Source organism: Amblyomma mixtum, chromosome 2, assembly GCF_055824585.1.
Source record: "Amblyomma mixtum isolate Tamu chromosome 2, ASM5582458v1, whole genome shotgun sequence".
NCBI lineage: Eukaryota > Metazoa > Arthropoda > Arachnida > Ixodida > Ixodidae > Amblyomma > Amblyomma mixtum.
The window spans coordinates 199,889,780-199,903,901 of NC_143013.1; the positions used below are offsets into that span (position 1 = coordinate 199,889,780).

Below are 14,122 nucleotides of genomic sequence, written 5' to 3' on the forward strand. Positions count from 1 at the left end.
AGAGAGTTCAGGGCTAGGTCCCATTCAGTTATCTAAAACATATACTTCTGTTTGAAACTGCCGAAACAAGGATGCGTTCATTCAGATGAAAAATGCCGCATCAGTGAAGGGGGAAGAGGTGGATGGCATAACGTCGCACTGGTAGTAGTGTGAAGCTGTATGTCGTGCCCGCTGGCAGGAGAAGGCAAATCGGCTGGAGTACATTGTGTACAGACAATATGGTGTATTCGCAATCTAAACTTCTCCTTCGCCGGCTCAGCAACCAAGCGCCCTAAACACTTAGTCACCGCGGCGACTAAAAAAAGGTCGTAGCAGAACCACGCTATGCTACAATCTTTTTTTTTTACCCTTCGTGTTGGCTCAGCGGTTAGCGCGCTGGGTTGTTCAGCCGCAGTACCCGGATGCAAACCCGGCCGCGGCGTCCGCGTTTCGTTGGAGGCGAAACTCAAAAGGCGTCCGCGTGTTGTGCTTCGTCGGTGTACGTTAAAGATCCCCAGATGGTCAAATTAACTCCGCAGCCCTACAGTACGATACCCCTTGGAGGTCCTTCTGTCGCTTCCACCTTCCTCCCTTTCCTTACGGCAAGGTTGAGGTTTACAAGGGTAGACGTGCAGGCTAGTTGGTGAACCATGATTCCTTAAAACAGCGCAAAAGACAAGGACACAGATAGAAAAGACACACACAGCGCTGCGGTTGAAATGTCACCCGAAAATCAATTTACTTTCCTAGAAAAACTATTAAAAACAACTAATTTCGGATTCTTAAGCCGTGGCGTGTCGATAGAGTCGTCAAGCGCTGCGTTCTCAGTGGGAAGACGTTCTCTGCTGAGAAGTTTGCGGCCTAAGAAATGGAAATTGCATATTATATATAGCCGCTACGTGTTCACTTCACCATCGCTCATGAATTGAATACGCAAACCTTGTTATACCTAGTGTATTATTGCCTGAGATAAGATAATGTGACCAGCTTGTTCATTAGAAGTGCAGCATGAGGACCTAAGGTACTACTTATCATGCATATCAAAAGTTTAACAGTCAACGAAGTCAAGTAACATAGTGGAGTGTTTTTACCTTCTTTTTAATTCGTGGTGTTTGGTTTTTAATTCGGTGGGCTCGGTAGCTGTGCCATGTCGCAACCTCCTCATCCAGTGATTTTCGCTACGCAGGTTAGTTCGTCATACTGCCTTTTTTCTAAAAAATGTAGTGACTGTTGCCTGGTACAGCTTCCGAGCCTGCAGTGTTGCATTTCTATTGCTGGTGAATGCTTTTCTGTTGTAAAATTTCTTCTTCTTTTGTCCGGAGATATTGAGACAAACCCTGGTCCGGACAAACTTGATAGTGTTCTTGCTGAACTCAAGAAGTTGTCTGCCGGTCAAGGCCAAATAATCGCGGATGTACAGGACCTTAAAGGTCAGATGCGTTCTGTCCACCAAACCATTTCCGATCTGAGCAAGCGCCTAGCAGACCTTGCAAGTCTCTTTCAGGACATCGCTACCCTAAAATCTGATCTAGAATCCGTCAATTCTGTTGCCGCTGAGACGGCTGCTCTTGTTACTAACCTTGAGGCCCGAATAGACGACACAGAAAACAGATCACGCAGCAATAACCTGATATTCTATGGCCTTCCAAACTCCAATCCCCGCGAATCATTCATCGAATCTGAAGAAATAATAATTAAGCATTGTGAAGATACGTTAAAGTTAACTTTAGAGCCCAGTGAAATAGAGCGTGCTCATCGCTTGGGACGCCATAACCAGGACCGCCAACGGCCAATTATAGCAAAATTTGTCTCCTTCAAAACCAAAGAAACTATTCTTTCCAAAGGTCCTATGCTGAAAGACACGAACTATAGCATTGGAGAAGATTTTACCCGCTCCGTTCAAAAGGCCCGCAAACATATTGTCGCATTTGCAAGAGCAGAAACCGGACCGTTTTCTTTGCGGTACAAGACCCTATTTCTCGGCAAAAAACGCTACACTTTTGATGCTGCCACCGAAACGGTGAAAGAAATAGCATAGCGCTTACCGCACCGTAATCACTTATCTAATCCTCGCCACACCACCTCCCCTCGACAGAATATTTCTTTTTCGGTTATCTATACTAATATACGCAGTTTACTTTCAAAGTGCGATAGTGTATCCAGTCTTGTATCTTCAACAGGCTCTAACCTGCTCGTGCTGACAGAGACTTGGCTGACCGATAATGTGGGCGACACTAAAGTTCTGTGCAACTTACCAAATTTTAACCTTTTCCGTGCCGATCGCAAAGGCCCCGAGGAGGAGGCGTCCTTATCGCTACCAGCAATCAACTACAGTGTTCCCACATTAACATCCAATCTGACCTCGAAATATTATGGCTGCTTTGTGGCGCCACACCCGTGTCTATACTAATTGGTGTTTGCTATAGGCCTCACCACAATAACCACGAATTCCCTCGAAAGCTGCACAACATTCTGAACCAACTTACAACAAAACACCCTAATGCACACGTGCTCCTTTTTGGAGATTTTAACTATCCTGACATAGATTGGAATAGCCCTTATCAGCCTATTTTTAGACAGCATGAATCACAGGAGTTTGTGGATGTGTGCTTAAATTTTAATCTTACTCAATTAGTAACCCAGCCTACACGCATCGCCGGAGACACCGCTAACATTCTTGACCTTATACTATCTAACCACCCCGAATGCCTCAACTCCATTACTTATCTCCGGGAAATTAGTGATCACAAAGTCATCCATGCGTCTTTTACCTTCACTCCAACAATAAAAGAAACTTCCAAAAAAACAATCACCCTTTATAACAAAGGTTACTATGAGGCTATAAACAGGGCGTTGGAAGCTTAGTTCCCATCTTTTCAGCGCTCTTTCCAGGAACAAACCATCGAAAATTTGTCGATGTTTGTTCATCAAAATGAACGAACTTACTAACAAATATGTTCCCGAATGCAGCTTCCGCGCAACCAAACAGAAACCATGGTTTACAAAGGCTCTAGGAAGATTAGAAAACAAAAAGAAACGCTTTTTCTGCAGCGCCAAACAGACTGGAAATTACTGCGCATGGGACAAATATTACGCTACCGAAAAGACATACCTGGCCATAGTAAAAAACGCTAAACGCTCATTTTGTCATACTGACCTACCGAACATGCTTAAAGATAACCCGACTAAATTCTGGCAGCTTTTAAATCCGCAATTTATACGCACTATTACCTTAACTGATGATTCCGGGCTTGCTGTTTCCGATGTCGAGTGTGCTAACATATTTAATTCTGCTTTCGCATCTGTATTCACTCATGCACAGGAACCGCCCCCCCCCCCCCCTCATGACAGCAAATCACCAAAGAAGTTTAATGCCAGCCGTTACTTTCTCTAAGGCCGGCATATCATGTCTCATAGATAAACTAAAACTGTCATCATCTGCCGGCTTTGACGAAATCAACACCAAGGTACTAAAAAAAGTTAACCATACTTATGCCGAATTTTTATGCCTGCTGTTCTCACAGTCTCTTTCTACAGGTGTCATACCCCATGACTGGAAAGTGGGGAAGGTCGTTCCGGTCCACAAGTCTGGTAACAAAGATTCACCACTTAATTACCGACCCATATCACTCACCAGCATACCATATAAACTCATGGAACACGTCATTTATTCTTCAACGATGCACTTTCTGGATTCAAATAATTTTTTTCACTCATCGCAGCACGGATTTCGCAAAGGATACTCATGTGAAAGTCAACTAGCACTTTTCGTGCATGACTTGCATGCCAACCTTGATGCTAACCTCCAAACTGACGCAATTTTTCTCGACTTCGCTAAAGCATTTGACAAGGTACCTCATAACCACTTATTTCTGAAACTCGCTCGCCTAAACTTGCATCCCGACATATTAGCATGGATAAAAGAATTCTTAACTCACCGCTTCCAATCAGTCGTTGTCAATAACCAAATGTCTAACCTCCTACCAGTCTCCTCAGGCGTGCCCCAAGGATCCGTCCTTGGGCCACTCTTGTTTCTAATTTATATTAACGACCTACCTGAGAAATTAGATTGCCATATTCGGATGTTTGCTGATGATTGTGCTATTTACAGAACAGTCACTAACACGTTCGACCAACAATCCCTTCAAAATAATTTAACTCATGTGCAAGACTGGTGCAATGAATGACTAATGCCACTTAACACAACTAAATGCAAATATATGTCGTTCCATCGTCGCCGTTACCCTCTTCTGTTCCAATACAGCATATCTAACGTTCCTCTCGATCTTGTCCAATCATACAAATACCTTGGTGTTCATATTTGTCATGATCTTACATGGAATACGCGTATTTCAAACATCATATCATCCGCCAACAGAACACTAGGATTCTTAAAGCGTCACCTACGCTCTGCACCTCAGCATGTCAAGCTCCTCGCATACAAATCATTAGTCAGATCAAAATTAGAATACGCATCTCCCATCTGGTCTCCAAAGCAAGCATATCTCTGTAATTCAATTGAAGCAGTTCAGAACTGAGCAACTAGATTGATTCATTCATCGTATTCTTTTGACATCAGCATATCATCCCTGAAATCACAGTCCAGCCTACCTACCCTTGCTCATCGCCGCTACATTGCTGGTTTATGTTTGTTTCACAGGTTTCTTTACTCTGAGCTACGACAGGAGCCCTACATCTGCGCACCACCACCACGCATCTCCCTCCGCACCGGCCATCAGCAGCAAGTGTCACGACCTCGCGCCCGCACCACTACATTTTCTTCATCATTCTTCCCCCGGACTGCGAACGACTGGAACGGCCTTCCCCGAGAACTTGCTGCGATCACATGCCAATCATTGTTCATCGAAAAAATCTCGCGGCGTGCACTTGCTCAGTGAAAATCTTATATTTGTATAACTTTCAACTTATCTATTACTCATTCTGTTTTTCATTTCTGTGTGCCCCACCCCTTATGTAATACCCTCTAACGAGGGTATTTAAGGTATTAAAGTGATGTGATGTGATGTGATGTTTGGTTTAAGGGCGTTTAGCGTCCCAAAGCAACTCAGGCTATGAGGGACGCCGTAGTGAAGGGCTCAGGAAATTTCGACCACCTGGGGTTCTTTAACGTGCACTGACATCGCATAGTACACGGGCCTCTAGAATTTCCCTCCATAGAAATTCGACCGCCGCGGCCGGGATCGAACCCGCGTCATTCAGGCCAGCAACCGAGCTCCGTAACCACTAAGCCACCGCGGCGGGGCATTCGTGGCGTTGATAAATTGGAAATATTACTGTAAATATTTTGTCGCTGAAAGATAATTAATTAGAAATAGAAGAGACAGCCACAAGCTGCCAGTAGGATGCAAACCTATGACCTTTGATCTGAACCGGACCCATGAGCAGTTGATTCGAAGGTCATGGGTTCGGAACCCACCGGTGACATATGTGATTGTTTTTCCTTCGCCTTTCTAATCAGTTATCTTTAAGCGATAAACTAATTGCACAATCATTTATCTTTGATCAACAGAACATATTAACAAACACTCCCCTATGCTACTTGGTTTCAGTGACTGTTGGCTTCCTTGATATGTATGTCATTACGAAAGGCTCATTTCCCTTCCCTTGTCTGTTCAAGGTACTTATGAAATATCGAATGGCTGAATGACACAAAATGCGATTAGCGTTGTGACCGAGAGCTGATGTTTCGCTCAGGGATATACCGGAGGAAAACATTTGTTGCTGTAGAGAGGTGACTAAGCAGGCAGATTATCAACTATTGGCGCTAAAAATAACTTCCGTAACTGCACGTACAAACACAAACAATTAGCGCCAGCAAAACGAGTTCCGAATACCAAAGTATCGCTTGTTGTTCATCTGCATGCTTGGGCGCCAATTTCTATTGAATTTACCGGTATAAGCAAGGAAACAGCGATAATTACATTGGACCATGGTGCTCCGTGGACGATATATGTGGCCTCTTTCCAGACAGCAGTGCTTTGGGCGACCCGGTATCTGTGATCAGCTCGGGCAGAGACTCGAACGGCACAACGCTTTGATCAGTCACAAGAAGCAATCTGTCGGCATGCCTCAAGAAGATGTCCTGGTTGCACACCACTAATCTGGTCTGTTGATTGAATAAAACAAAAATAAAACAACTTCAATGTCATTGTAGAAGCGTAGCTTGTTGAGCCAGTTGCTGCATGGTACCGTGGAGAGAAACCAGCAGAATAGGACGCGTACACAAGAGAATTCCTCACACAGGAAGTCACACGGGCGCGTCGTCCGGGTGAATTTCTTCTCTTGTGCTGTTCTGGTGGTTTCTCTCCCCAGTGCCTTCAATGTCATATTTCAGAAAACGATAAGAAGGTGGTCTTCACGATAGATTCTGTCATACCAAAAGCATTGAAGCCGGTGCCGCAGACACTTATCGTACTTGACCATTTCCGAGTGGTATATTTCGCTGGCCGTTGTTAGTACTGCTGCAGCGAAATATTTCGAGACGTTACCACTTCAGAGTGGCCCTTTCGGTATTACTGACTCGTCTGTTATAGTTACCGCAGCTATGTGCCTTGTGGAACGTGATGCCAGGAAAAAGTAATTTGTAAATTTCAAAGGGAGCCCTTTAGGAAGTTGAAAAAGTACTCCCTGACTCATCAGCTTTCTTCGGGCCAGAGATGTTGTAGTGATTTGTTGCGCCGCTTACCTCGCCTCATGGAAGTGCTCACTCTAAAAAGCACTTAAGTTGAGCCCACCATCCGAGCCTATTTACATATCTTGGCCACCATAGCTGGCGGCTGCACTGCCAACAGCGGGGGTCACAGCTCTGCGCATGTGACACGCATCAAAACCCTCCCTTCCACCCGGCGCTATGATGCGGTACTGTAGCAAGCGCCCCTGTTCGCTGCCGGCTCTTTTACGCTCCTCCATTTCTTCAATGTCACCATTTTACTTGTGGTTATAAAGCCTCTTTATTTACATTAATCTTAATAAAGATTCACGCTGCCAACCTTCTGAATAGGTGCTTCAAGGTGCCTATTACTATTTAAGTAAGCTCCAGTACGCACAATGCTGATAAAAGGCCACACGCTCTACAACGCAGAATTTTACCTATGCTGCCTAAATCAGACAACGGCATAGCGTATATTCTAGGCAGCGAGCACCCCCTCCTGGTTTTTTTATCAATCATAGAGCTTCTCTAGCTGGTCGCGGTCAAACAACGCGATCTGTTGGGCTTACTTAAGCAAAAATCAGTTATGAACGTCACTCCCATGCCGTCTACTTTTAGCAGCAAAAGCTGTAATAGGTTTTTAGAAGCCAGTTAGTCCAAGGCATTTACTGGGTACAACGGCAGCCTTGTAACACGTTACGCGCAAAGCGTTCACCCTCTGCCGTCGACAAGGGAGACTAAAAGCAATTAACGAGGGCCGCCGGTTGCTACAGCTCCGGCCGAGAGGAGTGTGCCGTCAAGGAGGGAAGCGGAAAGCCGGTTCAGCTAGCTTTAGCCACGGCTGGCATAGCAAGGAAGATGGTGAGAAAAGCAGAGGCGAGCAACCGCGCAGGGAACGTTGTAGTGAAACAAACGCTGCAGCAGTTTGCCAAGGGCGTAGCGGCTCGTCCGTCGCTGAGGCAGGGTACAGGTAGATGCTAGCGTGCAGGTTGAACGAGGTGAATAGAAGGACCGCTAGACACGGCTGTGTAGAGTATCAAGTAACATTAACCGCAGCAGCCGCATGAGGCTTGAGATCATTGCAAGGAGGCAGCTATGGATGAATGCTGCGTTCACGAGGTGGGAAGAAGGGAAGACCACGGCGGATGTTCGTGAAAAGTCTGCGCCGTGGGATGCTCTCAGATTCGCCATGCAGCCGGAAGTGGCTATTCACCATTCCGACGGGAAAGTCAAAAGCGTGAGCTTAACGTGCAAGACAGGGCAGCTAGCGGGGTCGTGATGACACCGGCTGTGCCGTGACGGGTGGTGAAGTTGGAGATACTAATAAACAGCCAGTTTTCACTGACTAATGCGCTGAATAGGTGTGCTGAGCGCTAATTATTTTATGGCATGAGCTGTCATACGAAGCCAGCCTTGAGCCATCGGGTGGATGAAGCCCGTCCAAGCTGACCGATCTAAAAGTCCGGGAAAGAAAGATAACGAACGTAACAGCCGCGATGGAAGAAGGCAGAAATGGAGCAGGGGGGGGGGGGAATGGCTGTGGTTTAGCTCTGGTTAAACCTGGAGGACTGCGAAACAACATCTGCGCGTAGCCATATATTGCTGCGCAAGCTACATTGCCCACAGTCTCACCGTTTCGCGTGCTCTTGCACGACCACACTGCGCATGCGCGAGGAGCAAGTGACGTCACTACGCACAGCTGGCGTGCCTCGCCGCGCGCTCGCCTTGCTTTCAATAAAATGATCGGAGTGCAAAACGTTGACCACGCCAATGACCGCCGACGGCCTATGGCTTCAGCGCCGCGTTTCTGGCACAACCTTGTGAATGCCTGCAGCTCACATCTCTCTCTCTCATCACCCCACCTACCTATAAGCACGATTCAGGCGTCCACTGACCCAGGGCCCCAATATGCGCACTTCCTTTCCTTAAAATGATCGGAGTGTAAAACGTGGTCGACGCCAATGAACACAACGAATGCCGTCGGCCTATCGCTTCAGCGCCGCGTTTGTGGCACAACGTCGTCAATGCCAACGCGTGCTTAAAGCAGCAACCAGCAGCAACCATGCTTAAAGCATGGTTGAGGTGTCCACTGTTCCGAGAGATCAGTTATGCGCCTTCCCCCTGGTTCAAGTGTGCACCGAGATGTGGGCACCTCGCCCTTACATCATGCTACGTATATCCTGGCATAACAGAGCTAAGCCACTGCCAATTTTATGTACCCTACAAAGCACGCAGACGGCGATGCACAATCGCTACTGCGCATTAGAGAGGGAGAGAGAGAGGGAGACTGTCGTCGAGGCGATGGAGAGCGCGCGGAGGTGGCTCTGGCGGCGGCCTCGGCGCGCCAGCTGTGCGCCGTGTGACGTCACCTGATCCTCGTGCATGCTTAGCTTGGCCTTTCCAGAGCTCAGCGAAATGGCTCGGCGACTAGCGTAGTGTAGCTTTCGCAACAAAATATCGAGGGAAGCTGGTACTGACAGAGAGACCTAAAGCACAGATAAACGTAGTGATGCCACCTACCGCTTCAGATTGGAGCCGCGAATGTCACCGGCGACGTGCAGTGATCGTGGTCTAACCGGTTCTGTGTCCCCCCCTCCCCACTCCAGCCCCGAGCTTCTGCAGCTCGGAAGAGGAACGCTCGGTGTCAGGTTGCCTCGAAGATTCCCTCCGCGGCTGGCCGGGGAAAAACATAACAAAGCAGAAAAACCAGCGCGCGTGGATGACGCAGCACTTTTATTAGTCCACTGAAGAGAAAGATGAAAAAAATTGGCGGGGGCCTAGCTTTGGTTAAGCCTGGTAGGTTGTGAAAGCAAAAGCACCGCGCCTCCAACTGAAGGAACGCAATGTGCCGCGTCTACAGGTCACACGTGGCTACCGGCCGCCGCGGCGCGACGACTGAAAGCGTCTAGGAACGCAGTGAGCCGCGTCTACAGGTCACCCGTAGCTACGGGCCGCCGCTGCGCGACGACTCAAAGCGTCTTCGGTAATTTTTTTATATTTTGTTTTTGATATTGTTGCGACTGAGAGAAAGAAAACATAATCTACGCTGGTTTGACGTCACAGCGGCAGTAGCGCCACAGGTGCGCAGCGCGGCAAAAAGACACCGTAACTGCAGCCGGGCTCTCTGAAGGAGCGAGTTGGTCGCCCATAATCACAGCGTCACAGCGGCAGTAGCGCCACAGGTCCGCGGCGCGACGTAACTGCAGCCGGGCTATCTGAAGGAGCGAGTTGGTCGCCCATATTCACTCCGCTAAAGGTCAAACGTAACTGCGGCCGGGTCACGCGAAGGCTTAAAAGTGCGGGTAGTATTGCTTTCGCAATAAAACTGACCCTGAACAGCGCTGCTTTTCCAGGCATAACGCCAATACAAAAACGGGAAGAACGCTCGTCGCGCTCGTGCTCGCGAGGCTCGCCATCGATAAAACCCAATTGCAGTCGCCGCTGTACAAGATCGAATCCTATCGGCGGCGTAGCCGGACAGAGCAAGGGCGTACGCGAAGACCTCGCAGCAGCGAGAGTGGCCCCGGAAACAGCGCATTCAGGGCGAATCTTCAGCTTCCGGAACTGCCCTCTGAGTCGAAGAGTCGGGTTAGTGGCAGGGAGATGAGAAATGTGCAGCCGTTTTTCGCTAGCTTCTTCCCTCCTTCGAGACAGCGGTGCCGTGCCGCAATCTTAGAGGCTACCACTGCCCTCTCCCGCTGCGCTGCTGGACGCTTGTTGTCGCTGCATTTGAACCGGCCTCGACTCGCTAAAGTCGAGTTCATGTAAACACGCAGTCATCGAGCTGGGCTCACATTGCTCAACTCGAACCCCTGACTCGACCCACCTCTGTCGGGTTCATGTAAACGACGCTTGGGACGAGGTTCGTGCTATTAGGGCCGCGCTGGAGCGAGCGCATAGCAAGTGTCAGCGCGCCGCAGCTTCCGCAGGCACCGCTGGCACACGACGATTGTTTAACTTGGCCGTTGGCCAGTTTAGACAATTTTTATTTGTTTTTTTTTTATCTTCGGACGGAATAAAATAAAGTAAAGATGCGCTCCGTAAACCGCGGAGATTCTGGAGATTTAAATAGCCACTGCAAAATAGTCTTGGATGATGGAAGGACGCAAGTTAACAATCATCTTTTGGCATCAGTGCATCATAACAAGACTCGCATCCGTTTTCCAACCAGTGTCGAATAAGGTGCCTAAGTCATACGATTAAGTTGTAACAGATATGTCTTTTAGGACCGCGGAGTTATTTCTTTATCATGCGACGAAGTGTACTGCACGAAAAAATGAGCCACCCTTTCTACACGAAATTCTACACGCACAACCAGCTAATGCTTTTGGAGGCAAAGGAAATGCGCATCATGGGACTGTTAATTTCCTGCCACGACAGGCTTCCGGCTCTTTTCATTGACTGAAAAGAAATGCGCAACGAATGAGAGCTACAGTATGATACAACTTAAAAACACAGTTGTCAATAGCAAGTCATTACACAGTATGCGTCATTACTCCTCTAAACAGTCAGAGCAGTGAAAGTAATCAGCATCTTAAGGTTTCAATCTCTTAACGGTGTGAGATGTTTCCAAATTTTTTGGCCTCATTTTTCGTTTTGCGGCGAGTTTGTTGTTTAGATAAGATGAAAAGCTTTAACAGCAGACTATTTTCCCGTCATGGTGGAACGATTTTTGGCGGTCATTAATGTGGGCACCGCTTCACTACCGATTTAATCGGCACTGCTATCAGTTCCCTTATTTCTTCAGAAGATATTGTGATGGGCGTAGCTCAGGATACCTTCTGCTTCAGAAATCCATCTGGACCGATGACCCGTGCAAATACCTTAGCGGCTACGTGCACGTCCAACGCGCTCAGCGTGTCGTCAATGAGGTACACGTCGCTGTCGCTGTAGGCGGCCCGTGCGAGGGAGATCCTCTGCTTCTGGCCTCCGCTAAGTGTTTCTCCCTGGACACAAGTTCAGAGCCGAAAATAATTAAACAGTTTTCCTTTTGCAACATTTCTGAAAAAAAAAATACAAAGCTCGGCGCCAAATGTAACTTCACATCTCTAGCATCTCCACTGCCTTTGAAAACACCGTGTATGGCATGAAAGCCGTCTGGATCAGAGAACAAACGCTGGTTAATGTCATCTTATGTGGGATTAAGAGGAACAACCAGTAATGGGCTGATCAAGTAATGCGTGGAGCAGATAATCGATAGTCTCTAAGAGTTGCAGAGTGCTTTCGAAGAGAACGCAAGCTTAGCAGGGGTCTGCAATAGTGAGGTGCGTGGATGACATTGGAAAAGTTTTTGATACAGAGTTGCCAAGCTTTACCAGGGCAGTGTTAATTGAACAAAGCCAAAAGTTGGGCAAGTTGAGTAACGTTCCTGATACGGACTGTGCCCACCCGACGCTCAGAAAAAAATATATATACATATATCTCCTGTCTGCGTCGTTCCTTTTCCGTCCCTCGGGTTTCTTTTACTCCATTTTTCCATCTACAGTGTTAATTGGACCGGTATGAGAGAGGCCTTTGTCCTACAGTGGGCATAATTAGTCTGATGATGAATGCACGTCTGCGTTAAAGCCCTTCTTCACTATGCAACGCTCTCTGTGCTCTTAGAGTAGTGAAATAAGCAAACAAACTGCACGCACCTTTTCTCCCACCTCTGTGAGGTCGCCCGCCGGCAGCTGCTCCATGTCTTTGACCAAGTCGCAGGCTTCCAGAACCTTATGGTACTGCAAAGGCCTCATCGGCTTGCCGAAGAGCACATTGTCCCGTATGGACATGCTGAGTATGCTCGCTGTCTGAGCCACGTAGGCCACTGTGCCCTGCGTGCAGCGAGTCATCGAGACGACCGGCAGTGCCTTTGACCAAACCGCCATTTGTAACGTATAGACGTTTTTCAACCGCTCTCTCTCTCTCTCTCTCTCATATGTCTATTGATTGACTGTCTAACTCATTAAACACTACACCAGGTGGCTTGCCATTCCAGTTCAGGGAAATGGCACCAGAAAAAAGAATATTTCATGGCAAGAAAAATATAACCTGCCGTCAACCATTGATCATTTGTTAATCTTACTGGTGGCCTCTCACGTGATTTGCGCCGAAAGCGGTAATCTCTGTGTTTGCACCGCCATCATAGGCTGAATCATAGCCACGCTTTTGGTGCTGAACCAATTTGGTTATTAAAATGAGCACCGCTTACAGCGATCTGAAGTGAACTATGATCTACTGACTCTTCAGCTTGGTCTGTTTACAGCTGTGGTACCCTTGCTCTGTGCACTGCGCTCTTTATAGCATTGTAGTTCATTCGCTTATGGCTCCGGGTAAATACCATATAAAGTGCACGGAGTGCTGTTTTTTGCAGATAGCATTGCAGAAATACGTAGGTAGCTTCAAAACTCAAAAAAAAATTATGGCGGTTGCAATAGAGGCCTCTATTACCCATTAAAACTGAATTCATTTGCTTCATGTCTTGCGGCTCGCGCTAATTTCGTCGTCATGAAGTGGGGCAAATGGCCATAACAAGACACCGTCAAATGACTTGAAACGCCGCTCAGGAAAACATCCTGAACACACTGCATGGCACGGTGCGGCTCCCTGCGCGCTTGAGCAGCAGCAGCAAGAGATGATAAGACCGCCAGCGTCTACATGGGTACATCAGTTGCGTTGCGTAGGGCCATGAATGTAACCGAGACAAAGCGTCAGGCTTCAAACGCCGCATGTTTGCGGAATGCAAGAGCCACAAACGTGCTCTGGGTCGAATTTTGGACGAATTATCGGAAACGCCGACCGCAAATGTGCTGCGCGACTAGATGCCCAGTACCCCGCCAATACATGTTTTGTTTTACTTTGATGTTAACTTCGCTTAATGTTCTTGTTGCTTTTTGTGTGAAAATGAATACGTTGTTTTGAAACTGTTTCTCCTGCGATAATGTCTTCGAGGCGACGCAGGTATTCTGTAAATCAATAAATAAATACACCTGCGACAATTACAAGGAATCGTTGTAACCCTGTCAAAACCTGCGTGGCTGCCAAATCGCAAAAGCACGACGTAGTGCACCAAGCCCTCAGCTGACGGCCATATTTTTTTATTTCTGTAAGTAATGATTACTGTCTGGCACTGATACAATGCGTTTGATAACTAAGCAAGTGTGAACTATGATAACTGAGCAAGTACAAATCTGATACAGTTTAAGCGTGTAGAAGCAAGCGAATAATAAGAAATATTTACATAAAAAAAAACACCGTTTTGATCACTCTCGTCTTACACTAAGGCCTAAGCAAAAACTTCAACCACGGAAGGGAAGGGTGCCACAGCAGACTGACTATATCATAGAGTAACATAAAGGAACGTGTTTTGTTACACACAGGAGTAACATAGCCATACAGTAACATACTTCTATGTTTCTCTATGCTATAGCTTCGACAGATTGACTGCCCTTCATTCGTTCTTATTTGTGCCGAGAGAAAATACCCTTGCCACAC

General features: G+C 47.2%; 1 protein-coding gene across 1 annotated transcript in view; it reads right to left on the reverse strand.

Annotated features, from left to right (window-relative positions):
- LOC149362189 (uncharacterized) overlaps positions 1 to 14,122 on the reverse strand; it is a 63,300-nt gene that overhangs the window by 26,955 nt on the left and 22,223 nt on the right. The window contains exons 8-10 of the mRNA XM_089572939.1: positions 12,286 to 12,462; positions 11,428 to 11,595; positions 5,922 to 6,106 (exon numbers count right to left, since the gene is read on the reverse strand). The gene's annotated coding sequence lies outside the window, so the exon portion shown is untranslated. The remainder of the gene's footprint in view (positions 1 to 5,921; positions 6,107 to 11,427; positions 11,596 to 12,285; positions 12,463 to 14,122) is intronic.